The sequence below is a fragment of the Passer montanus genome, unplaced genomic scaffold (assembly GCF_014805655.1).
Source record: "Passer montanus isolate IOZ18808 unplaced genomic scaffold, ASM1480565v1 scaffold27, whole genome shotgun sequence".
NCBI classification, from domain to species: domain Eukaryota; kingdom Metazoa; phylum Chordata; class Aves; order Passeriformes; family Passeridae; genus Passer; species Passer montanus.
This window is the reverse complement of record NW_024367372.1, coordinates 1,671,393-1,697,528: the sequence shown is the minus strand read 5'-3', so window position 1 is coordinate 1,697,528 and position 26,136 is coordinate 1,671,393. Positions and strand designations below refer to the sequence as shown.

General features: G+C 48.5%; 1 protein-coding gene across 3 annotated transcripts in view; it reads left to right on the top strand.

Moving 5' to 3' along the window:
• SAMD4A (sterile alpha motif domain containing 4A) overlaps positions 1-26,136 on the top strand; it is a 95,460-nt gene that overhangs the window by 1,626 nt on the left and 67,698 nt on the right. The window lies entirely within an intron of this gene.

Sequence of the window (26,136 nt, the reverse complement as noted above, 5' to 3'; positions counted from 1 at the left end):
GGACAGCAAATGTGCGTGGCTACCGAAAGTGTATTTTTCTTTTATTTATTTGCCATTATAAGTTGCTCAACTCCTCCAAAGTAAATGGGAGTTGGGGCAGGATGGGAATTCAGAAGCGCCGTGCGAATTGCGCCGTGTGTTCCCGTATTTATTTATGGGGGTGTGTTACAGATGCGTGTGCTCCTAAGTGTGGATGTACACAGGGATGCAAGTTGCTTAAAGTAGAGTTTTTGTAACGCAGAGAGTCAGCAGGGAAGGCAAAATCTCATTTAGTTGCGCAGTTCTGTTTCTCCAACACCTCTCAAAAAAAAAACCAAAAAAAAACCCAAACCAAAAAAAAATCCTGCAACCCATAAAAAGCAAAGCAACCCCCTCATTCCTCAGCACCAAAATCGCAGGGGGCTGGAAGCTCTCGGGTTTTGGGCAGTTCCGTGATGGATGGAAACCTTGCGGCCGGCTCCCGAACAGAGCCCCCGGTGTGGACGGGGCGGGAGGAATGCAGGGTCCTTCTCCAGCTGTTCCCTATTAGAGCACCGAGCCGGCAGGATTTGGCAGCTGCCTGCGCTGCCATTTGATGACAAGGTCCAGCGCAGCGCCGTGTTCCACCGAGGACGGATTTAAGTCCTTCTGCAGGAAGCCGAGCCTGGAGCTGCTCCGGCGCAGAGGGATCGGGGCTGGCTACGGGGGAGCGGGGCTGGAATTGGCCGTTCCCTTATATAGCTCGCAGGAATGAGAGGCAGGAATGCTGCCGAGTGCGTCTGGGCGCAGCGCTGCTGCTTTTATAAACAGCTGAAGGGATGAACCTCATCCATCCCTTTGGGTGGGGAGGCCCCGGGGGGGCCCGGGAGGGAACACATTCTCCAAACTCGGCTGCTCCTGGATAAATCTGCAGCTTCCCGTGCCAGCTTCAGCGCAGCTTTGCTGCGATTCCCTCTGCAAGTTGATGTAAGCAATGCATTTTTAATTTTTTTTTTTTTTAATCAGCATCTCAGCTTCTCACTCTGGCTGTGGGTTTGGCAGTAGCTGTGTCCCCTCGCTCGGCCAGGGAATTGGAGGGGGGTGATTTGCCTCCTGCCATCAGGAAAGGCGAATTGTGAAGGAAAACAGGGCTCTGAAGAGGTCCTGGACACAGAGTCACGTAGGGCCACCTGTGTGGTGGCATTTTCTCAGTGTAAGCCTGGGTGCAGAGCAGGGCTGGGCCCTTCCCATCTCCACTCGTGCGAGCAATCCCTGCTTGCCCCTGTAATCCCGTTGACCTTGCTTAGCGCGAGGATTTCTCCTGCGTGCAGGGCTTGGCATCCAGCCTCCTGCCTGGCCCTTGCTGCGTTGGTGGAGCTGCCTGAGCTCTCCCTGGCGTGCTTTCCAAAAATGATCTCTTCCTCCAGGGCATTCGTAACTCCCATGCCAAAACTTGGATCTGTTGAGTTCCTCTTTCTCACCGAGCATTCCCTCTGTGTGGCTTTCCCATGGGATGGACGTATCCATGCATCCTGCAGAGCAGGACGTGCCCTTTTCCAGGCAATCCTGTTGCAGTGCAGGGAAGGTTAGCTGAGATTTGTAACCAGGCTCAGTTAGGAAATAGCTTTTAGTCTCCTGTGTTAGTGCTGCCTTCCTAAAACCACCTGTATTCCTTAAATCACTCCTCTTCCACGCCCGTTTGGCAGTCCGGCACTTGTCACTTCCTGGCAATGGAATCACACCAAGTCCTGAACAGCAGTGTTGTCATCAAACCTTGCATTACTTGTTACTCTTTGAATCCTGGTGCTTGCATTACTAATTTATTTGGGCTTGATTCCTTCCCAGGCTGGGGCCTGAGGTGGCTCCTGGTACATTTTCCTGGTGTTTGCTGACTTGGAAATGGTGGCTTCCTGCTTGCAGGTGTCCCATTGGTATCCCTGGTGGGGGCTGCAAGGCAGGGCATGTTCCCTTTCCATGAAATCCACTGTCTGGGAAGGAGTGTCACCAGCTGAATACGATGTGCTGGGCTCTTGTCCTGGAGCAGGTGTTGGAAGTGTGCTGGGTCCTCATGAGAATTGAGTTGTTTTGTGGGTGCAGGACCTGTTGCTTGTCCCAGCACTTTGGGAAGGTGGGAAAACTGGAATATTACTCCTAGGTGTGGTGGTCCTTAGGAGGAGGTGGCAGCCCTGCTGTGGTCCGTGGTGGATGGGCACCATCCTTGGGAATATTATCACCAACAGCAGAGATCAGGAGGGGTCCCAAAGAGACCAGAGCTCAGAGATCCTCTCTGACTGGTGGTGCTGGGCTGAGTCCAGGGGTGGAGGAAATCCCATTTCAGCAAAGGTGTCCAGGTTGTTTCTTGGCTGGTAGACTCAAGATGAGAGGTCTGATAAATGGCAAATGCGATGGGAAAACTCAAGGAAGAAATTTTTTTAACTGGTTAATTGCCACAGAGAAGCAAGTATATTTAGTTTGGAAGAGTTCTGTCTTGGTGGTTTTTTCCAAGTGTGGGGGTATTTTCATAATGACAGCCAAGCTGCCTTATCAGTGCTGCAAACCCCACTGGCTCTGCTGTGTGCAGCTGTGTATGACCCTCGGAAAGCCCTGAGGATCCTCCTGGCTCTCTGGTTCCCTGCCTAAGCCTGGAGGGGTGGATCTAACCTTGTTGCCAACCTCAGATGTCTTGCAGGAAGCTGCATTGGTGTCTGGGGGCTGCAAGACCTCCTGCAATCCATTGCTTGCTTATAAAGGGAAAATAGGAGTGGGGAGCAAGCATGGAAGGACATCTGTAGATTCTTCATTAGGTGAAATGTACAGCTTGGGGCTGTCCTACACAGTGGCTTCACTGAGCTTTTATGGTTTAAACTGGTGAAGAGTTTGAGTTGTTGCTGCTTCAGTTGGAGCGTGAATGGCTTGGTCTGCTGAGAAGGAGGAGAATATGGAAACCATATTATCTGTGCACAGAAATAGAAGTTTCAGGTATTGCATAGCACTATTTAAAAGCCTGCTATAACTTCCTTCCTTCCTTCCAGCCTGGCCTTGCTGGGCAGCTTCAGTCCCAGCTGCTCAGAGCCGTCAGGACGCGGCGACCTCCTCTAAGCTACCAGGAAAGGTCAGGCCAGGAGTGGGGAGAGCCCTGGTGGGAATGGGGCCTGTGCTCCTCCTGGGCACCCAGGGGTGCTGGCTATGGCTGCTCTGTGGGCTGCAGACCCATGAGGAGATGTGGGGGCTGTGTCCATGAAAGATGGTCCGTAGGCTTTGGGCACTGAGTGCAGAATCTGCTTTCATCCGCTCCAGCATCCCTCTGTGGTTTTTTCCTGAAGCAGTCCCACATCCCACCCCACCAGCCCTGGCTTCCTCATTCCCTCCTGCAAGGTTGACAGAAGTGCCCAAAGACTCCTGTAGGTCCTCCAGGTGTCCAAACACCCACGTGCACTGATGGAAGCAGTGACAGCTTTAAGCTCTTGGCCTTAAAGGACAACAAGCTTTCTCTGGCCTGTGCACAGGACATTAACTGCTCCATATGTTAGGACCAAAATCTTCATTTCATTTCAGCAGGCTGTCAGGTATCACAAGGGGAGCATCAGGATGACCTAGATTCCTCATCCTGGGAAGGACTGGCCAGAGGAAGAGACAAGGGTTGCAGGGAGCTGTAATGTCTTTTAATAGACCAAGTGATGCAGCTGGAAAAAATGGCCAGGCATGAAGGTGCACCAGCTCAAAGGAGGGCTTGTGTGCTTGTGGGTTTTTTCCCAGCTGTACCAGCTGGTCTATTAAAAGGTATTACATATTCCTGCAGACCTTGCTGCTTATATCCTTAGCTCCCTGTGGCTCCAGCCCTGCATCTGTTGCTGCTGCCCCAGCCACAGACTCCCAGCCCATCAGGAAGCTGCTATCTCTGCACTGTGCACATTTTGTAGTTCGTCCCCAGTGACCCCCACTGATGGCAAATCATCCAGTGCCCAGTTTGAGGGTGTTTCCCATGTTTTAATTTTTTTTTCTTGGCTTACAGTTGCATTGCAATGCTGAGCTCTGGTTTAAATGTCCTTGGGCTGTGTGAGGGCATTGTGGGACTGTCACACAGTGGCACTGGGGGAGCCCAGGAGGAGGATGGGGTGAGGAGCTTAGCCTGTGCTTACTGGATGTGATGGGGAATTCTAAGTGCAGGGCTGGACATTGGCATTGTGTGGTCATTCCGCATATTTGTCCCTCCCTGGAGAGGGATGTGAGCAGCCTTGCTGGCTCTGCTCATTAAAAATCAAGAGCTGGGATTCCTAAATGGAGAGATCACATAATCTCAGAAGGATTGGAAGGGACCTGAAAGCTCATCTTGTTGAAACCCCTCAGACAGGAACAGCTTCCACCAGACCAGGCTGCTCAGAGTTCCATCCAGCCTGGCCTTGAGCACTCCCAGGGATGGGACAGCCCCAGCTTCTCTGGGTGGCCTGGGCAAGCCTCAGATCTGCTGAGCTGACACTTGCTTTGACCTGCCTGCTGGTGCTTCACCTGCTGCCACACATCTTTCCCAGGTTTTGCTTGAAAACTTGAGTGCTAAAAGCTATCAGTGCTGGGAGTTTTGGGAAATAGCAAGGGTAGGGGTACAGAAGTACAGAGTGGTGTTAGCCAGGGGCTTTGAGCCAGGCTACACACCCAGTGTTCTCTTGTGATCCAAAGCTATTTTTATTTTCAGGGATGCTTTCCAGAGTGGCTGTGGGAAGCACTGCAGGCTGCAGGAAGGTCTGTGGTGTGGCATTACAAAGGTTCCCCTCTGCTGTCCCCCTCACCCCAGTGCTGGGACCTGCAGGAGACTCTTCTGGGTTTGCACTTTGCTCTTCTGTATTTTCTCCTATTTGCTTAAAAACTGTCTCCCTTGTCATTCCTGGCACGTGTCCCTTGCAGTAAGAGGAGTAAGGAGATACTCCTGTGCCTGCTCCCAGAATTTTGCCAGCACGAACGGCAAAGTCTCCTCCATTGGCAGAGCTAATGAGGGCCAGGTATTTTGGATGGGGGTGGCAGAGCTTGCCAGGGTGATAATTTTTAGGCATTAATGCTTAAAATGGGAAGGAAAAAGTTAACTAATGGTAACAGCCTGTTTTGCTGCCTGGGGCATGGTGTGGTGCAAGAGGGTTTCTCATGGGTGGGCTGCCTTCTCCCAGAGACCTTCCCATACTTTTCAGTGTCCTTTAAACCATTTTTTCAGGTAGTTCAGTGAGGGGCCTGATGCTTTCGCTGTTAATTCCTCAAATTAACCTAAGGGTTAATTTCCTCACTGACTTCAGCTGGGAAAAACCCCACTGCTGAAGTGCATGTGAAAGAGGCAGGGAAGCATTTCCTGCATCATCACAGACCCCAGCTGGAATTCTCTGCCTGGACCAGCTTGTTCCTTGATTCCTTCTGTGCACATACCTTGTATTTGTGCTTGGGAAAGCAGCAGAGCTGGAGTTCTTTCTCTCCTACCAGAGTGGGTGCAGGGAGGATGCTGTGAGGGAGAGGAAGCACACAGAGCATCACTATCAGGATATAGATTGATGGGAGAGGTCGAGGACAGCTTTAGATCAAGAGCTGAATAGGAACCAGCTGTAGAGCCATCAATTAAAATAATCTAGTTTGTGAATACACTTATCTGCAAACGAGATTAAATGGATGAGTGGGGAAAGCGCTCTGCTCGTAGCTCACACTGCTGCTGGTGGATGATCCTCTGCACAGTTGCATCCTTTGGCGTGTTAGACCTCAAAATCTGAGCAAAGCTGCATGCCCATTCACCAATTATACATTTACAATTAGGCCAGTTGATGCTCCAGCTGAATTTTCCCACAGAGTTCCCCTGAAGCAGTTGGAGGTTGTGGATCACGGTGGAAATTCCCATCTCCCTACAATTTCTCAAGCTTTGCCCTTTCTTTTTCTCATGCTCCATCAAAAAAGACTACCTTGTTTTCATTTGTGGCTCGTGAAAGCCACTTCTTACTGAGCTGGGAGTTGTGTTTGCAGTCAGTGTAACTGAAATAGTAATTAGTGTGAACTCCAGCTTTATTTTAGGATGCATCCGTCAGTGCTTTAGCGCTCCAGCGTCGAGCTCGTGTCTAGTGTTACCACAGATAACTGCTGGGAGAAGGGGCACCCCTGGCACTGCCAGTGCACCCCAGCCCTGGGGTTGTGTTCACCAGAGAGGGGAGAAGTTGCTGTGCTGTGTTTTGGGGCTCCCACCTGATAGCCCCACTTTCCTCCTCGCTTCTTGCACAGTGCCAGCTGAGTGCAGGAGCCCACACAAAGCACAGCTCCCTGGGTTTGGAGCCCTTTTTGCCTGCAGGAACACCCCAAGGGTGGTGGGATGAGCTCTCACGTGAGCTGTGTGTTTGTGCAAACCTGCCTCTGCGTGTGCATGTGCCCTTTGTATTTCCTATTTTCACCAAACAAACAAGACCATTATTATTTTACTAACTCTTGGTTATGTAAGAGCTGCTGAGGGATCTAAAAGAGGCTGCAGGTCTGATGCAAGGGATCCCCAGGCTTGCATGTTCATCCCTTTTCCCTTCAAAAATGGTGTGTTTATCTTTCCAGTGCTCTGGTCCTAGGAAGAGACACAGAGATTTGCAGAGGTCATCTCTGAGTTGGGCAATGGCAAACAGCCAAGGCAGTGGCTTTCCATCTTGGCCCAGTAATTACAAATAAAGTTGAGGTTGGAGTGGGCAGATCCGTTCCCAACTTCCCCTTCCGCAGCAGATGCGTTAAGTGGAAGGGCAGGATCTCATCAAAACAAGGCTGGGATTCTCTGGTGGGGAAGGTGCTGCTGGCTGTTCTTTGGAAGGGGTTTTGTGGGCACCGGGAGTTGTGTTTCTGGCACAGGGGGATTGCAAGCTGGATTTTCTCTGGTGGAGCAGACCATGGGATGTTCTCATCCAGAGCAGGACAGCCCTTGGTTTGCTCTGGTTCTGGGTGCTGAGCAGAAAATGAGCCTGGTCAGGGTGAGTGGGCCAGCTGCAGAGACAAAAACGCAGTTTCACAGAGCTCACAGAATCACTGGGCTGGAAGAGACCTTAAAGATCATTGAGTCCAGCCCAGCCCCAAGAGCTCAACTCAACCCTGGCACCCAGTGCCACATCCAGGCTTTGTTAAACACACCCAGGGATGGTGACTGCACCACCTCCCCAGGCAGCCATTCCAGAACTTTATCACCCTTTCTGGAAAAATATTTTTCCTAACATCCAGCCTATATTTCTCTTGATGCTGCTTGAGACAGTACTTTATTTTGTACCTGGCAGGAGCTGGCTGTGTGAGGCAGGTGCATGAGCTTCTCCTGGCTCTCCATGCAGGAGACAAAGACACCTGGCTAAAGCAGGAGGAGCTGTAAGTGAAGGATTTTCCAGACAGGCTCACCCGTCATGCCCCGTTCAGTGTGGGGTTTTGTAGATGTATTTACACACAATGGCATGGCTGTGTCAGGGGCTTTGGTGAAGGTGTCTGAGTTTCAGCCTGGTTTCTCTGATGTGCTCTGTGCAGGTGTGTGCTGCAGCACCTCAGCTGAGGCTTCCTGGGCTCAGCACTCCTGTCTGGAGCTTGCTGGTGATGCCTGTAGATTTCTGCTCTCTGAGTTGAACCCAGGGTGTAAACCATGTATTTCTCTACCATTAACCCTGGCTGCTGCCCTTGGCAGGCTTCTCAGGGTGTTTGCAGTGTTTGAGCTGCAGTGCAAACACTTTTTTGTACTGTCAGAATAATCCACAGAGATTATTCTGTAGGTTATTCTGGGGCAGAGAAAGGTGCCCCCACAAATCTAGGGTCATTTTATGTTGTGGACAAGGGACTGTCCAAGGTGGGAAACACAGATGGATGATACTGTGATAGCTCTGTTGCACCAAGGGCTGAGCCAGCTCCTGCCACAACCCCTGCAAGCTTTCCCTTTTACTTGCAGGAGCTGGATGTGGCCCAGCTTGTTGAGCTATCATGCCTGGAGATGTTATTTTACTTAAAATAATGTTAATATTGTGACTGTCCTCTGCAGGATTCAGCAGCTCTGCTCCACTCTTTGCTCTCAACCAAGGCTGCCCTGCTTTAGAAGCGTGGGGTGCTTCAAAAAGCTTCTCTTCTGTTACTGATCCTCACAAATAATTAATTCCAGATTGCCTCTTTTTTTTTTTAATACAACTTGTTTCAGGCAAGCCACAAACCTGCCTTTCTTTTAACCAGTTAGTTCTGCTGCTCCTTGGCTGTGCTGCTGCCTGGTGGGGAATGGGCATGTGTTGTGTTTGGAGTTTTAATTGTTGTTATAAGAAGAAATTGAGTGGGTGGATAAAACAGGGTTTTACCAGGTTTAGCCGGAAGCATCTGAAAACCCACTTTCCATGCTGCTGCATTTCTTTCTTTTTTTCCTGTGTTTTTAACCCTGAACATCACAGATCACTTCTTCTTGTCATTGGGTTTTTCCTGTTGTCCCCTTTTCTCTGTCCCCCATTAGCAATGGGAATTGAAGAAGGAAGAAACTGGGGAGAGAAATGTGGAGGGAAAAACCCACAATTTTTGTTGTGGCGAAACTTGGCTGATCTGACATTTACAAGCAGAACATGTGTGTTTTTGCAGCAGCTGCAGCCTGTGTCCATACATTTTCCTGCTTTTCAGTTTTCCTGTTGGGATATTCCTCTTGTTTCTCATGCAGCAAACATCAATGTGATTTTTCTACCTTTTTTCTGACTGTTCCCCAGCGTGCTCAAGTTGCCACAGGGTCAGCTTGGTTCTGGGTAGGGTTTTTCTAAAATCTTACACTTGCAAAGAAGTGGATTATTAAAAAAAATACAAAGTCCCCTGGCTGTTTCCCTCCAGATAATGCAAACATAGATGAAATGTTGAGTTATAACTACCTGAGTGACCTTTTGAGATAAGAATTGTTATTGACTGGTGGTATTATGTTAAACTGATAAGAATTCTTTTTAGAAGAGGAGGAAAAAAAGCCCAACAAACCCTTCAGTAACCATAACAACTTACTCTGCAGTGCAGGGACAGCACACGGCTCCTTCCTGACACTGCTGCTGGGGGCTGGAGGGTGGCACCACTGGGATCCCATCCAGCAGCCCCTTGGGGAAACCTCCCCAGAGCTCCACGTTGTGCTATGAGGGATGCCCGAGGTCACCTGGCTGCTCCTGCTGCTCTCAGATCTCTAATTTTCATCATCTGTAGGGGATTTTAGCTGGAGAGTTGTACTGAGGCTCAGTCTGGTGCTGGGGGTTTGGCTGCAGTGGGAGAGAGGGAGGGATGGATGCTGGCAGCAGGAAGGATCACAGACTTCCACAGTGATTTGGGTTGGAAGGGATCTTAAAGCTCACCTTGTTCCACCCCCTGCCATGGCAGGGACACCTTCCTCTATCCCATCTTGCTCCAAGCCCTGTCCAACATTACCTTGGGCACTGCCAGGGATCCAGGGACAGCCACAGCTTCTCTGGGCACCCTATGCCAGGGCCTGCCCACCCTCCCAGCCAGGAATTCCTTCCCAAAATCCCATCCATCCCTGCCCTCTGGCAGTGGGAAGCCATTGCTCCTTCTCCTGCTGCTTCATCCCTTTTCCAAAGCCTCTCTCCAGCTCTCTCATAACTCTTGTAGGCACAGGAAAGGTCTCTGAGCTCTCCCTGGAGCCTTCTCTTCTCCAGGCTGAACAAGGATGCTTTTGGAGGAAGGAGGAGGATGCTTTCAATGGTCCTTGCTTAAGAAATGAGGAAGGAGGCAAGGAAATCCTTTCTTTAGGGTGGCTGTGCTGGCAGGGTCAGGGCAGCCCTTGGAGCCCTGTTGGGAACTGGATCCAGTCTGTGTCCTGGCAGAGGTGCCAGCTCCCGTTTCAGGTTATTGCAGTAGCTCAGGAGTGTGATGGGTACTTAGAGCCTTCCTTGGCCCAGCTGAGCCCTGTGGGCTGTGTTTGCATGTGCTGCTCCTGGGAATTCTGTCAGTTTAAAGCAGAATTCACACTTTGGTCACCTTCTGTTATCAGGGGTTGTCAGTGAGACTGTTGGAGCTAAAGAAAATCCGCCAAGAGCAACTGGGATTCTTTATCACCTTCTTCCTTCCCATCTCCTTGCCCTTATATTACCTGTCAAAGTTTCCAATTTTCATGGAAAATACGCTCACAGCTCACAGGTGGGGATGAGCCCAAAGGTGAACAAACAACAAACAGCATATTGGAAAGTGCAGAGATCCTAAAAAGAGAGAGCATGGGCCTGATAAAGTACTCCAAATATTTTAGAATTAGGGATGAGGGGAAAATAACGCATTTGAATCCCTAGCAGAAGAGGCAAAGGTGTGCAACTTTGTGTGTCTGCTCAGGAAATCAATTACTTAAACCTGCTGGGTTAGGAGTCATGGCAGCAGCAGGGAAGCTGTACAAAGGTGTCTGCTTAGCCCCTGCTTGCCAGGCTCTCCTCACATTCTTCTGGAGCAGCCAGTTGGATGCTGAGTGCTTTTTGTAGCCGATGTCAAATCTCGGTCAGCCGGAGAGCCTTTATAAATAAAGGTGTCTGCTGGTATTCAGGCATATGTGGATAATAGCTGCTGTAATTCAGCTGTCCAGCCTGGCTTCCCAGCTTTTATAAATGACTGATCAGAGATTCCACTGAGAATGAGGATTTAAAGGGATGGAGCTGCTGGAAGTGGTCTCTGTGCCGATAAGTTTAGCGAGTCCCTATCCCCGGGACAGGTGGCTGGCGTTGCCCTCCCTCCACTGATGTCCTGGGTTTATATTTCACACAAGGCAAATGTTGCATTAATAAAACCTGTGTTGTGGTTAGATGGCAGGGCTCTGCAGTCATTTTTTGCAAGCTGCACTTGAATCTTTGAGTTTGTCATCTTTTTTTTCCCCCTGTTATTTATGGGAGCCGGTAAACACTCGGAGATCTCTCTGGACAAGCCACAGCAGCTGGAGGATACTGGTTTCTCTATGGAGTGGAGGAATTTCATCAGAGGAACTATTGTTCCGTTGTGTTCTCAGCATTTTGGCAACTGTTCTTTAGATTAACCCTACAGAAAGGGGAGGGTGCTCTCTGCTGGGTCTGAAATAATTACAAAAATGTGCGCAGATGCTTTTGCATTGTTAGAAATGGATCCTGCTTGGTAGTGGGGAATGGTGTGGGATTAGGGAATGAAGAAGCCCAAGTTCTTTAAATCCCTCCTGAAGCCACGCTGGATGTCAGCATGGATGTTCAGTTGGTTTCTGGTTTTAAATGGGAGTAGTTGGTGTCTTGTGCCACTGCCCTGAGCAGTCAGTAATCTCAGTGTGTGATAGCTGGGGTCCAGCCCACACCCTGCTGGGCACCAGCAGAATCCTCACTGGCTGCAGGATCCATTTCCCTGGGCTGTGTTGGGTTTGCCTGGCAAAGTTTTGGTAGCAGGGTGGCTTCTGTGAGCAGATACCTAAAAGGCAGCCACAGCTTCTCTGGGCAGCCTGTGCTGAGGCCTCACTGCCAAGAATTTATTCCTAATATCCCATCTAACCTGCTGGCAGCAAAGAACCCACGTGATGAGTTACAGGGTGGCTTGAGACAGCCAGAGCAGGGTCAGTTTGGAGGGATGAGCAACCTGGATGGGGCTTGGAGCAACCTGGGACGGTGGAAGGTGTCCCTGCCCTTGGCAGGGCGTGGATCTGGCTGGTCTTTAAGGTCCCTTCCAATCCAAACCATGCTGTGGTTGCTCGTCCAGGAGCTGGTGTGGTCCCTTGCATGGTACCCAGAGGAGAAACAAGCCCATGACTTGTGGCCAAAGGGTCATGAAGCTCCTCACTCACCCTGCAGCAGCTTCTCCCTCTGCCAGCACCTGCAGGGCTGATTCAGCTCCCAGCTCTGTTAGTTGCCAGATCTGCAAAACATAACCAAATTCGGGTTTTTTTAATCTTATATGCCTATTTTGATTCAGTTTACCCATACAATTACACTAATTTGCTTTATTACACGCAAAAAGATGAAAAATACATCTGGCAGAGAGGATTAAAAGCTGGTAATCTGGCTGCTTAGAAGCACAGGATGCTTTAGGATTTCCTTTCGAGGTGTGTGGAGCTCTGGAACAAGAGCAAATGTGATCCTTTGTAGTTGGAGTTTTCATAGGGAGAGCTCATTAAAACTGGTGTGATTGAGTGAATGAGAAATGAATGAATTTTAAAATATAACACTAAATCCTACCACATTAAAGGGGTAGTTGTGATTTAAGAGCTCGTTTTTGGTTTGGATTTGAGGTTTTTTGTGTGTGTAAACCTGGAGCAATAGGGTTGTTTTACCTTTTAAGGGATTTAACAAGTCTCTCTAATTTTCTTTTAATGTTGCAGAGCTTAAAAATAATGCAAGGTCAGGCTGAGCGTAACTAATTCCAGTGTGAAAGCAGAGGAAAGCCTTTTTCTCCAGAGACTTACAATTAGTGCAGCAATCCTCCTCACCACAGCCTTTGAGAGGGATGTTGCAGGAAAAGAGACTGCTGGAATCTTGATAAATAAAAATATGTGCTTGGGGATTTTTTTTTCCTTTTTTTTGTCCGAGGAGAAGGGGAGTCCAATAAAAGCCAAGGTTTAATTTAGTTTTGCTTGCTTTCACAAGTGCCCCAAGAGGGCTTGTGGCAGGTCGAGGTGTGGTGAAGGTGTCCTTGGATCTTTTTGGGGCTGGCAAACCCCTCTGGGGGTTTTGAGTGTTTATCTGGGTTTACCCATGGCAGGGTCCCAAGGATGCAGAGAGTTTTTCTCTGAGCTCTGCTGCTCTGTCCCAGTTTGGTGCTGGGATTTTGGGGGGCATCCCCTTAGTGCTTCACAAAATCTTTTTGTTGCGCTATTAAGAATTACTGTGGTGAGTGTCGTCTTCATCATCTTGATGTCAAAAAACCCCAGACTTGGCTATTTTCACACAGCTCTGGGTGTGCTGCCTGTTCCAGCCTCCTGTGTAACAAGAAGCCCAAAGCATTTTCCTGCAGCAAGCCCACAGCATTCGTGTGACAAAAACACACCTGGCTTTGCTCAGGCCACCCTTGGGGATCCCCCAGCGTGTCCTGGCAGCTGTGCTGCTGTGACAACAGCAAAGAGGTGTCACTGTGTCACCTCAGTGCTGCGGGGGATGCCCTGGGCCCCACTGCCATCATCAGAGAGCTGCTTCCCTCTTTGTCCCTTCCCACATGTGTTAATTCTGCTTTCCAAGTCTGGACTGCTGCCACAACCCGTGTGTGTCCCTTCTTTCCGTACATTGTGGTCTCCTGCTGCTGGAGGTGCCTGGGAGCTGGTGACACTGCAAGGACACGTGAGGGGAGGGGAGTTCCCATGTCCTTGCTCCCATTTCCCTTTCCTTGGCCACAGTCTGTTTTCGTGGTGCTGGTGGTGACAGTGAGTGTTTCATGCCTGGAGCCACCCAGGACACCGAGGTCCCATTTGCTGCCAGCCTTTGGCTCTCAGGGACTCCTGGGGTTGCCCCATCAGTGCCAGGGATGCAGGTGCTGGTCCCTCTGACTGTTCCTGCGTGGGATGCAGCCAGCAGCTCCCATGCCCTGGGTGCCAGCTGGAGCCCTGCCCGCAGCACCAGCCCTCCCTGGGCATCACCTTCCTGCTGGCACAGCCTCAGCCAAATAAAAAGGGGTTTTTTTTGTTTGTTTTTTTTCCTCTCTCCATCTCCTGCCTGCTGCAGCACTGCCTGGCCCTGGGCAGGGAGATGGGGTTCTGGGTATCTCTCCAGAGCCAGGATTTGGGCTGTTTTCATCTCCCTCAAAATATCTACACCCCCTGGTTTGCAAACCCTGCCTCTGTCCATTGAGGTTTGGGGTTTTTTGTTAACTCCTTACGTGCCTGTGGCTGATAAAATTTGGCCCCTTACAGTAGAAATCCCAGCATGTGCTGCCTTTTTTTTTCTTTCTTTCCCCCAACAGAATCCATATGTTTCAGCTTGCAGGAGAGAGGAAAGCAGCATTAACTTTTCATGTCTAGCATTGCTAATTTAAGGGGTGAGAAATTGGCCTGGGTCTGTTTTTTAAAGAACTGAGCATACACTGATAGTACCAGTGTTGGTACTGAATAACTTGCTAAGCTGAAGGGTGCAGCAATATCTAAAATTAAATCTGTTCTTAATTGCTGGGTTATAAATGGCAGCGTTTTCTCCAAATGGAATTAATTTATTATTTTTCATTTGCCGATACGAGTCTCGGCAGCACAAACCCAACATTTTGCATTAATACAATAATAAGGCACTTCCAAAAGGTGTGTTTGGCATTTGTAGCACACAGCACAATCTAACAAACCATAAACTATGTCAAAATACTCCTAAAGTGGTAATTAAAACTTTTAAAAAAATGTAGAATAGATGAATACATTCCAAATTGTGACTTTTCAATGAAGCTCTTTCATAAAAAACATTGTTTCTTGCCAAAACAAATTCAAAGGCATTTTTGTAATTTCTTCTGGGGAAAGGAGGAGTGTTTATCCAGCCTTTCATGTTGGCTGGGCTTTTTGACTTTTAAATAAAACTTAAATAAAAAGGCAGTGTAAAAAAAGAAGTATTTTTCATCTGAATGTGCATTTAAAAGTCTCACTCCTGTCCTCTCTGGAGCAGCATGCAATGAAGGCTGGAGTAGAGTGTGCCTTGGGGTACAAGGCTGTCTTTAGCATCCCATCTGAAATTCAGTGGTGATGGGATCCCATGGCATGTTGTATTTGGGGCAGACACAGATCCCAAAGTAGTTCCTGGGGTTGGGAATCCCATCAGTGGCTCTGCCTTTGGAGGGGGAAACCCCTGTGGGTGCTGGGCATGGAATGGGGTTCCCCTGGCATCCAACCAGTGCACAGAGCAAAACTGCTCTGGCATTTATAGCTTTTCCTCCTGATTTTTATTTTATCATTTCAATTTTGGACGTGTTTTTGACAGCTTTTACCTGCTGAGTCACAATTCATCCTCATGCACGGGAGCTGCTCCTGACGCACTGAATCCCTGAGTAGCTTGAGCGACCATCACTTAAAAATAAATCCTCTCAAGGAAGTGGGCTTTTTTCCCCTCATGTCACCAGCTGCTTTTCCCACTGTGTGTTTGCTCTATTACACGGGGCTGGTGTTTTATAGATGCAATGTTTTCACCTTGCTGAGGATGGCTTCACCATTTATGCCATCCCACCACCACATATCCTCTGGAGGCACTGTGTGTGCAGCCAGATTACAGTGCAGCTTGTGGAGATAACTGCATCTGATCCTGCACTGAGCACTCTGCTTCTCCTGAGATGGTGGTGAGCCACAACTCGAGCACAAACTCATTCTTGTAGCTTGAATTTTAGATACAAATCCTTGCTTGCGCCGCAGCACGTTGCTGTTACTTCTGGTGGATGGGAAGGGACAGTTGATCTTTCCAAGAGTCATCTCAATATCCAGGTTAGTTTTCTTTCCCATTTACCAGGTTCAGGTGGCAGATGTGTTTATAGCTGGTTTTGCAGTGCTGCTGAGTGCTTGATCTGCATCACTTGCTTGCAGGCAGCCAGACTGCAGCAGCCACCTTCCAGAAACTGCTTGGAGAAACTTTGGGGATGTGCAAGGACACTCATTTAGGGTATTGAAGCACCTGCCTTCTGGTCCCTTCTGCCCCAAAAATGCATCTCAGATTTGCTTTGCTTTATTATCTCTAATTTTGTGCATTGGGTGGTAAATAACAGGAACATTGTTAGTTCCTTCCTGTTTCTGTATCCTCACACTCCTCCAGGGTTGATGCTGCAGATGGAGAATACCAGAATGGTTTGGTGGAAGGGACCTGAAAAATCATCTCATTCCCACCCCCTGCCATGGCCAGGGATGCCTTCCACTATTCCAGGTTGTTCCAAGCCCCATCCAGTCTGGCCTGGAACACTTCCAGGGATGGGGAAGCCGCAGATTCCCTGGGCAGTCTGTACCAGAGCCTCCCCACCCTCAACACAGAGGAATTTCTTCCTGATGCTTTGTGGTGTGCACAGCTGTTCTGCCTGGATGGTCTATTCCTTATTTTGTGGGTGCTCCCACCTTCCTCCTTCCTGGGGAATTTGCTAGAGAAATGAAGTGTTCAGTCTATTTATAAATTTCAGCCTCTGTATTAATCCATCTGTATATTTATTAACCCTCCAGGTGGTTGCATTTCACTGTAATACAGCTGCTAGTGGGACGTTAATCTTAGTGAAAGTCTATTTTAGTTTTCTCCTGATAGTGCAGCCTGCTGTCATCCTGTGGGGTAAAATCCTCCCCTAGGAAGGAGGAATGGAGACTATTTAAGGAGGAGCAAGGGAACAGCTGGAGCTGAAACCCAAGCCAGGTTTGGGAGAGGAGGCTGGGAAGGAGCTATTTCAGGGCATGGCTTGTCTGGCCACATTGGTCTTGGGCATGGAGGTGTCCACCCACTCCTTTGTGTTTGATCAGCACTAGTTTTGGCACTGGTTGTTTAATATGTGGCCCATTTTTCTTCCATAATGAAGCTTCTCCTGCCCTGGGGATATGCTCTATTGGTCAGCCAGTAAATCCTTGACCTCATATTCAGCAGGGCAGCCCAGGTACTTGTGGAACCCATCCCTGGAGGTTTTCAGCCTCCCTGGAGCTGTTCTCCATCCTTGGAAGTGTTCAAGTGTTCATTCACATCATGACTGGATGTGGCACTCAGTGCTCTGGTCTGCTTGAGGAGCTGGGGACAGTCACAGGTGGGGCTCAGTGATCTCAGAGGTCTTTTCCAACCACTCTGTGATTCTGGGAATGGCGTTTACGTGTGAATCCCATGGGAAATATTTGCCTCTTGTCCTTCCCCCTGTAGTTTTGTCAAGAGGACACAGAAGATGAGAAGCTTTGTACTTGTGCTGCTGTTAAATCTGAATGAGTAATTCAATAATGAGTAGCTATCAGTTCATTGCTTTCATATTAAGGAGAAATCCTGTGCTTTTAAAGCCTTTTTATAAAGATTGGGTTGTGAGGTAATTTCTAATCTTGCACGACTAACGGGTACTTGAACATAAGGCTTCCTTTTATCATTGCAGTCTCTTTTGTTAGAGCAATCATCAGCATATGGTTTTGGAGGATTTAACATCTCAGACACATGGTGACACTCTCCTAGTCTTCTCTGCACATGCAAGTCTAAAAATGGCCTTTCTGGTTTTTTTAAAAGTCTTCAGGATGCTTGTGAGTACTTGGAACTAGAAAAGAAAACAAAAGGCCCACCAACACCAACAGGTTTTGTAAAAGAAGGTTTCTAAAAATGTAACTTACTGAGAAGAACACGTGTGTCTGGGCTATAACATAGAACTTGTTGACATGTTTTGCTAAATTTGCTCAGGGTTTTTTATTTTAGTAGTTGGAGAAAGCTTGTAAAACTGGGGAATGTGTGCAGTGGTTTTCACTCCTTTCTTAGCACTGCTGCTTCTTGTTGTGTTCTCCTGAGGCTGATTTGTGGGTGGGTCCCAAATCATCTTCTTGGCATCTTGTGGGGTTCTTGTGCACCCGGCCTGGGCACAGCTTCTTTCATCCTACATCTCTCTGCTTGTTTAGGATGGGATTTTGTAACTGTGGATTTTCCTTTCCTCCCTGACAGCCTACACAGGGATTAGAGGACAAGTGGCTTGCTGTGTCCTGCATGCCAGGGTGGGAGCAGGGATGCTGCAACCCCTCTTCTCTCAGGCTTTAGGTGCTTTTGGCAAGCTGGAAACACTAAATCACATTAGGGATGTGTTTAGGGCAATAAACCACATGGCTATGGTGGCATGGGCTGTACATCCTCACTCCTGAGCAAAAAGGGTTTGTTGCAAACACTCTTCTCTGCAGGTCTGGGGGAAAGAAATTTAAAAATGTGGAGGGTCTGTGCTGAAGGCAATCCTGGTGGGATGGTTTCATCTTTAGTCCAGGTTTTTTTTCTTGGTCCTCTCCTCCCTCTGTAAGAGGAACTGGGAGGATGAATGGATTTACTCTGAGGTCTTTGGTGGAAAATGCTGCAGTAAGCACAAAGTGTGGTGTGGGCACAGTGCTGCACAGCACTGGGATGGTGCCTCTGAACCTGCATGGAGGAATGTGCTGGTGTCTTTCAGTGTGGCTTTAAAAGGCACCTGCGCAGCTGGAAGGGTAAATGTAGGAAGAATATTCAGTCTCCAGCTTTCAAAGCAAAGCCTTGCCTTTCCCATCCTTCTGTATCAGAGTCCTCATCATGGACTAAACCATCCAATCATTTGTACTGACAGGGTGGGTTTCAGTGAGATGTTAGGAAGAAATACTTTGCTCAGAGGGTGGGGAGGCCCTGGCCCAGGTTGCCCAGAGCAGCTGTGGCTGCCCCTGAATCCCTGAAAGTGCCCAAGGCCAGGTTGGAGGGGGATTGGAGCAGCCTGGGGTAGTGGGAGGTGTCCCTGCCATGGCAGGGGTGGAATGAGATGACCATTAATGTCCCCTTCCAACCCAAACCATCCTGGGGTTCTGTGGTCAGACATTACAGGTCCCTGCTCAGGAAGTGCATTTGAAAATTCTTTATTTTTCCTTATCTGACTGTCAGAGAGGATTGCAGCTCTTCATCAGGAGCCCTGACTCCCCTCCTGTCGTCAGGCAGGTTTAAGTAGAAGGAAAGTTCCTTTGGTTAGGGAAAAAAAAATAAATAAAGCTCCACCTGAATTTTTCTGAGTTATTTTCTTTTTGGCCAAGAATAGTTTGGAAACAAGAGCTGGGGTGTCTGAGCTGAGTACAGTAATTTATTTGGACTATAATAATTTATTTTGAGCACACTGCGGAAGTAGGAGGCTGCCATCCTTCATGTGGGTACAGGAGGGAGAGATGGGATTGGGGGTTTCTGCTTTGGGGGGTGCCTGGACATGGCCATCTTGGCCAAAAACTGTGAGCCCCCCATTCATCCTGCATGCAAGGAGCATTTGCCTCACCCATGCAGATGTGGGTAAAGGGGGAGATGCTCTGCAGACCCCTCTGCCCTGAGGTTTCCTTGCCTTGAAACAGCTTTTCAGCAGAGGTGGGAGTTTGTTCCTGTAGGAGCAGGGCTCTCCTTAACAGGAGATCTTAAATAAATGCGTATGTTTTTGGTCTGGAAAATACTTTTGTATCCTTAGATCCTCCAGCCAGAAGGGAGCATGCTGATCCTCTGGTCTGGCCAGACAATTTCTCTGCCTCATTCCTGTAGCTTAGCTCCTGCTTTCTGGGTGAGCTGGATTTGATTTTGGCATTTTCCATCAACTCCCTGAAATGGGGTCAGCTCTTGCCTGCTGCTCTTTCCAGTGGGTGATGTGCTCCCATGGCTGGAAATCCTCTCTCCCGTGCCTGACCTGGTGCATGTCAGTGTCACTGCAGGGATTTTATTCAGAGGTGAGGGGAAGGGGTGGTTCCTACATGTTTTACTCTCACCATCCCTTCTCCAGCACCACAAAGGGACAGTGATGGACAGAAGGAACAGTAGCAGCATCCCCTCTCCCTGCCTGTTTCCAGTGGGCCCCACCTGCATCCTGAGGAGGGAGAATCAGTGGCTGGAGCTGGGGTATCCCCATTCTGCAGCCCATGGAACACACCAGTCCCACGGACTCCAGCCAGGGCCAGCAGCTTCCCTGTGCCAGGTTGAGTGATAAAGGCCCCCTTGTTAATGCACATTGCCTTAAGCTGTGTTTCCACAGCTTTCCCTCTGTTTACTGAGAGTTTTCAGACATGTAATTCCACCGGATCTGGCTGCTTACGGAGGAGGCTGGGTTATTTGTGTTTCACAAATAAGGCCAGAAGACACAAGGGCTGGAGCACTGAAAGGCAGCTCTGCATCACTCCTGGTGGGGCTTCTTTTTTGGTCCTGCTCTCCTGCCTTTTCCTTTTTCAAATTTATTTCTAGCCATAGTACCCCTTTTCTCTGGCCCACGTGTTCCCTGTTATCCAGGTTCTCTCCTGTTCCCTTAACCCGTTCATGGTTCTGTAGCTGGATTGCTTCCCTCTGGAAGAGGGTCTTACCTGGAGTCCCTACTCCCCTTTCACCCGGAGGGTCCTTTTTTCCTAGTGGTTTTTTTTTTTTTCTTTTATATGGTAAAACCTTATTTTGAGAAGAGCTGGGATTGTATATAATGAGACCTGGACGCCCTTGAGGAAAGAAGAAGTGATCTGTTGTGAGCCTGGGATCCAGGAGCATCCTTTGGCAAACCCTTTCCTGGTGTGGCTGTGGGATTGACAAACCTGCTCTTGTGCCAGTGAACTTTTGTGTTCTCAGCTCTCCTTTTTGTCCACCTGGCCCTGAAACCATTTGGAGGGGCTGGTTGACACTGTGGCAGCACCTGTGTGAGCTGACAGCTCTGCATCCATCTGTCCTCACAGGGCACAGCTTCTCTTCCTCATCTCCAGTGGAGCCCTTGGGAAAAGCAGCTCTGTAAAGGTAAACGAGCAGTTTGGTTAATTACAGCTCTCTGGACCTTTTCCAGCTGGATTCCCAGGGAAGCAGGGGACAGCTTGTGTCCTCAAGCCAAGCACCTGGACCACAGCTCCTAAGGCTCATACCCAGACACTGCAGGGATGGTCAGGCTCTGCAGGGGGAGAAAATAAACCCTAGAGCCTGTTTTTTCATAAAAAGGTCTGTAATGATCCCGTTGTGGTCCAGCCTGTCCTTAAAGCACCTTGCAGGAACAATTAAAGCAGTGCTGGTACAAGGGCAGCCATATGTTCATGTGAACACGGAGGTGTTGTTTCCATCAGCAGAAGGGTTTGGAGGAACATCTGTGAAGGGGTGGAAGGGATTTCCCACACCATCAGCACAGCAAGTCCTGTTCCTGTCAGGCCTGTGCTTGGTCTCCAGAGCTGAGCCATGCTCCTCCTGTGGGACCATCTCAGTGAGATGCTGCTCAAAAGGATTTTTAAAAAGAGATTTTTGCCATCTGCACGCTGCTTGGGGCAGTCTGCAGGACAGCTGATGTGCACAAAGCAGCAGGGCCTGTCCCTCAGCCAGGGAGCCTCGGTTTTCCTGAGCTGGAAAGAATTGCTCTGGATAAACTCTGGGTTTGTAAAGTCTGGGTTTGTGTCGTGGTGGAGTCAGTGAACAGATGCCCGTTGTTTTATGGAGCTGTGGATGAAAACCTGACAGCTTTCCTTTGGTTCCAGTGGATGGGGCTGATGGCTGGGGATGCCCCAGGGATGTGAGCACCGTGGGGCTGGTGTCATTTCAGGGCTAGGAAGGTGATAAAAGGGCTGGAGAACATCTCCTGTTAGGAAACACAGAGATTAGGAGTGTTCAGCCTGAAAAAGAGAAGATTCCAGGGAGACCTTGGAGCCCCTTCCAGTCCCTAAAGGGGTTCCAGGAGAGCTGAAGAGGGACTTTGGAAAAGGGCTTGAGTGACAGGACAAGGGGGAATGGCTTCCCACTGCCAGAGGGCAGGGATAGATAGGATATTGGGAAAGAATTATTGCTGTGAGGGTGGGAAGGCCCTGGCACAGGGTGCCCAGAGAAGCTGTGGCTGTCCCTGGATCCCTGAAAGTGTCCAAGGCCTGGTTGTATGGGGCTTGGAGCAACCTGGGATAGTGGAAAGTGTCCCTGGCAAGGGGTAGAATGAGAAAGCATCAGATCCCTTCCAATCCAAACCATTCCAGGATTCTCTGATTGCATTTACCTGCTCTGTGTCCTGAGTCTCTGGGACACGGGGTGCTGAAGTTGGGGAGCTGGAGGTAGTCTGTGTGTGCCTTGTCAAACTGCTGCCATTCCCATGTGGGTGCCGTGTCCTTAACCCATGACCTACAGGATGCCACATGCTCAGCCTGGCAGGGAATTTGTGCTGGGATCTTTGCAAGGGGACGTGTGGGAAATCCTCTCAGTAACAAGGCCTAAAAGTGATGCTTAATAAACTTTCATTTTCCAAAAGCCCAGCATTTTTGGGGACTTCTTTGGGTTCCATCCAGACCCACTGTGCTAAGATGTAAGTTTGGGAAACTGACCCCAGAAGCAGGAGAACAATGGGAATCTCTTTGGGCTACTTCTTTTCTAATGGAAAACAGACTTAAGGACTTTGTGCCTTGTTCTGGGGGAATTAAATAACTCTTTGAAGCTGTGCTTGCTCTCTGTCTGACTTTTCAGCAGAGCAATTAATATCACCCCCCATTTTAAATGTATCCTTGGAGAAGAGCATCCACCGTGCTGAACTGTGGATTTAGGGATGGTGGATCATCACAGCCGTGGTGGTTTCAGTTGATGCACTTGGCAATTCTGCCTTTGTTGGTTGGGGTTGAGGCAGGGTGGGGATGGGACTGATCCCACAAAATAAAGTGTTCTGAGCTTTGTATTGTCAAACCATCACACAGCTGTGAACTGGTCAACGCCAAACTTTTATCTGCTCGGTCACAAAATTGTGGGCCAAATTGTGAACCATGAGAGAGGAACACAAACCCCAAATCTTGCCCTGGCTTGCTCCTACCCTGGCTGGATGCACAGCTGGATGTCAGGGCACATCCCAAGCACAAGGAAATGTTCAAGTCCATAAAATGTTTGACACCAGAGATGTGTTTAGGAAGATGTGAGCCCCCAGGTGAAGGTTTGGTGCTGGTTTAAATTGAGTAGAGCAGCACATGAGCTGTGTAACCAGCACAGTCTTCAAGCTGGTTACATCCAAGAGATTCCAGATGCTGATAATAAGCAAATTAGACTCTTAGAGTGTTTTTGTTTTTTTTAATGGCCCATGTGATATTTCCAATGGTATTTTATGTTTCAGACTTCCTTGGTAGGGCAGTGGTAGGATCTAGAAATATCTGAGGCATCAACAGTGTCTCTGTCTGTCTCCCTTTTCCCATCCAAAGATAATAAGAGCTGCAGGGCTGGCCCTTCCCCCAAAGCTGCAGGGCTTGTGTTGCTTTTCCTTGCATATTTTGGCAGGGAAAAAATAGCCTTGAAGTGTGGTAAAAGACAGAAATATGCTGGAGCATCAGGAATCCAACCAGCCTCTTTGAGGATGGAGAAAAAGAACAGAAAGATTTTTTTTTTCCCCTTCATTTCTAAAGGCGTTACGAGCAAAGCTGTTGGGTTTGGGGATGGAGGATCATAAAGCACTTTCCTGATCCAGAAAAATGATTCAAACTGACAGATTTCAAGAGAAAAACAAAACTGGAGAAAAGCTGATTTTTTTTTTTAAGAACTGCTGCTTGCCCAGCTTAAAAACAAAAACCTGCATTTGCTTCTCAGTTTTGCTGACATTATTTCTCAGGCTCAGGCTGTGCATTAGTGAAGGGAGTGGTAACTTCTTGACTGTTTCATTGGTTTTTAGACCCGTTTTTGCTGCATGGGATGGTTGGGTTTTTTCCCTTTTTAGACTATTTACAGCAGGGTGGTTGCTGTGCTGATGGGGGAACTGGCTGTGCCCTGAGGGAGAGGGACCAGAAGCCTGGTTTTGGCTGTCAAGGTGTCCCAGGCGTTGAAAAGCCCTTGGGGGTAAGAAATGCAGGATTTGTGGCATGTTCTGGTGCCAGGAATCTTTCAGCTTCTTGCACTGAAGGTAGAGGCAATTCTAAGCTCTGCGTAAGCGATTCTGGAGCTGATAGTGTCACTCAGCTGTGCACAGGGAGGGTGTGGAGACACCATCCATTCCCCGAGGTGGGTGCTCCTGGTGTGCCTGTTCTGGCTTGGTGTGGGTGCTTTCTTGGCTGTCAGCAGCCCCCAGTCCCCCTGCCTGCTCCTGGGTAAGTCACTGATGCTGTGCCCCAGCTCCTGCAGCTCCCTGCGAGCCTGGCTCAGCTCCAGTGGGAGCCCTGGGCTCCAGCCTGGTGCAGCAGCAGCACAGAGCTCAGCCTGGGGCAGCATGGAATGGACTGGCACGAGGGAATCACTTTGCTGAGTTGTTTATTGGATATTCTGGGGTTTTTCTACAGCTGCATCTGTCGCTGTGACCCCAGAGTGGCTCCACTCAAGCTGTAAGTGCAGGGATGAACGTCAGATCTTGAAGTGACCAGGAACTCCCTGTTCTCAACAGAAGCAGCTCTGATGTAAACCAGTGCTCTGTTGGGGGCTTTTTCTGGTGGGGGAAAAAGAGGCAGAGGAGAAATACATGATGTGTCAGTGATGTCTTAATGGGAAAAAAATTATTTCCAATTGCCAAGTGGAAGGAATCCTGTGCAGAGCGTTCTGGGGCACTTCTTGCCCCTTCTCTCTCTCTCTTAGTATCCCTGCAAATATTCCTGGTCCAGGTTTTCTCCCAGGCAGCACTGAATCGCGCCTGTCTGCCATTTGTCTTTCTGCAGAAGGATGTTTTTGCCAGTTTTAAACCAGATCTTCAGTCTCTCAAAGCTGAGGTGGCTTCAGACGCCCACAGGTTTTGTTGGATTCTTTTTTTTCCCCCCGGCATGCACGCTTCCAAAAATGAGTGGGAATCCTTCCAGAGATGAATGATGTAACTCCAACTTTTGGAGAGCTTTTTTTTTCCTACTTCTATACATATTTTCTCTCATTAGTGGTGGCAGAGAGCCTACAGGTATTTATCACAGCATCAGCCATCCGGTTTCTCTGCAGCAGCTCCCAGCCTTTGCAGAATGCTGGGAAACTCAGGCAAGGTGTAGGATGTAAATACAGAACAGGGCAGATTAAGTAAATCAAAATTAAGAAATCCTTATTGTTTAAAGCTTTTTTTTTTGTAAGAAAAGAATGAAAGTGAGGCTTAACATGATGGCAGCCTGTGTTAGTATAACAACATACCACAATGAGTTGCTGTGCTTCATATTAAATATTCAAGTGCTGCTTGTTTGCTGCCAGAGTGTTCAAGTCACGCTCTTGGGGGAGGGAGTTTATGGCAAAGTATCTGTAAAGGGGTTACTGAAGTACTAAGTTGTGGGTTGAATTGACCAGTTCTGTTCCATGGCTGGTCCCTTAAAAGCAGAGAAAGTCATTGGGGCTGAGACAAGGACAGGGTCCCCCCCAGCTGAGGAAAAATCTGTTGCTCCTAAACTCGAGACCTACCAGATAATAATAATAATGATAATAGTAAATTTAAAAGCATTATACAAGCAAAATAAGCTTTGGTCCCTTTTTTTTCTCCATAAATATTCCGCAGTGCTGAAGCCACCTTGTCATTCCACTCTTCAGTTTCCACTTGAGCAAAGTTTAACACGTTGCTGCAGAAAATGAGTCTGTAGTAAATATAATGATTCATCATTCCTACCGTAGTGAAAAAGGGAGGTGGGGAATGTCTGTCAAGTTCTCCTGAAGTCCTTGAATCAAATGTGTAGGGATTTTTTAATAATCTCAGAGTTACCAAATAAAAACATTAATTTGTGTGTCAAGATGATATTTAATTGAAAAGCAACCAAAGGGACAGATTCATTTTTAGACAACTAGCAAAAGAAAAAAAGAAGCATAAATACAAAATAAGTTTAAACTAAAGTAATTGGAAATTAATTGAAATTTAATTTTAATTAGGTGCCTGAAATTGGATCGTCTGGATCCCTGGGGTTCCTATCTCTGTCTCTTCCCTTTTTTTTTCCCCTCTGTAAGGCAAATGTCAATTAATATTTTAAAAGTGCTTTAAATAACTTCATGTCTGCAACCTATTGCAAGTCAGTGGGACTCAAGTGCTGGAAGGTTTGGGAACCAGTGGGCAGTTGTAGTTACAGAATAGCTGCACGGGGAGAAAGCACTCAGGCTTTGTGTGGCTGTGGTGTCTGGTTTTTCTTAAAAGCAGAAGGAAAAAGAACTGATTTTGCCATTCTGCTTTGAAATATCACCTGGACTGGTTTTCTCCTGGCTGCAGAGAGGAGGATATGGGTCAGACCTCTTAGAAGCTATCTTGTGTGTTTTTCTCTGAAGCTCTGGATGTCTGGAGATGCCATGGCTCACTTCTCCCGACACATCCAGCCACAGCAGTGCCTTCAGGCTGGGCAGTGGTGCAGGACCCATTCTTTGCTCTTGGGGGCTTGGTTTCATGGAATCACAAACTGATTTGGGTTGGAAGGGACCCTAAAGACCATCTCATCCCACCCCCTGCCATGGGCAGGGACAATTTCCACTAGACCATGTCACTCAAAGCCTCATCCAGCCTAGCCTTGAGCATTTCCATGGATGTTTCCACCCTAGCAAGAGTCCTCTTGGGCACCTAGACAGGCTGTGGCTGTGGCTCTCCAAGGTGTCTTGCCAGGTGCTGCCTCTCCACAAAGAGCTCCTGGGGCGGGAGGAGATGCCTCAGTATTCTACTGAATCCTTCCTGGTCCAGGGAATTCAGGTGCCAAAACACCTCTTGAGGTGTTGTTGACTTTCCTGGGAGGATGAGGATTCTGCCCTGGGG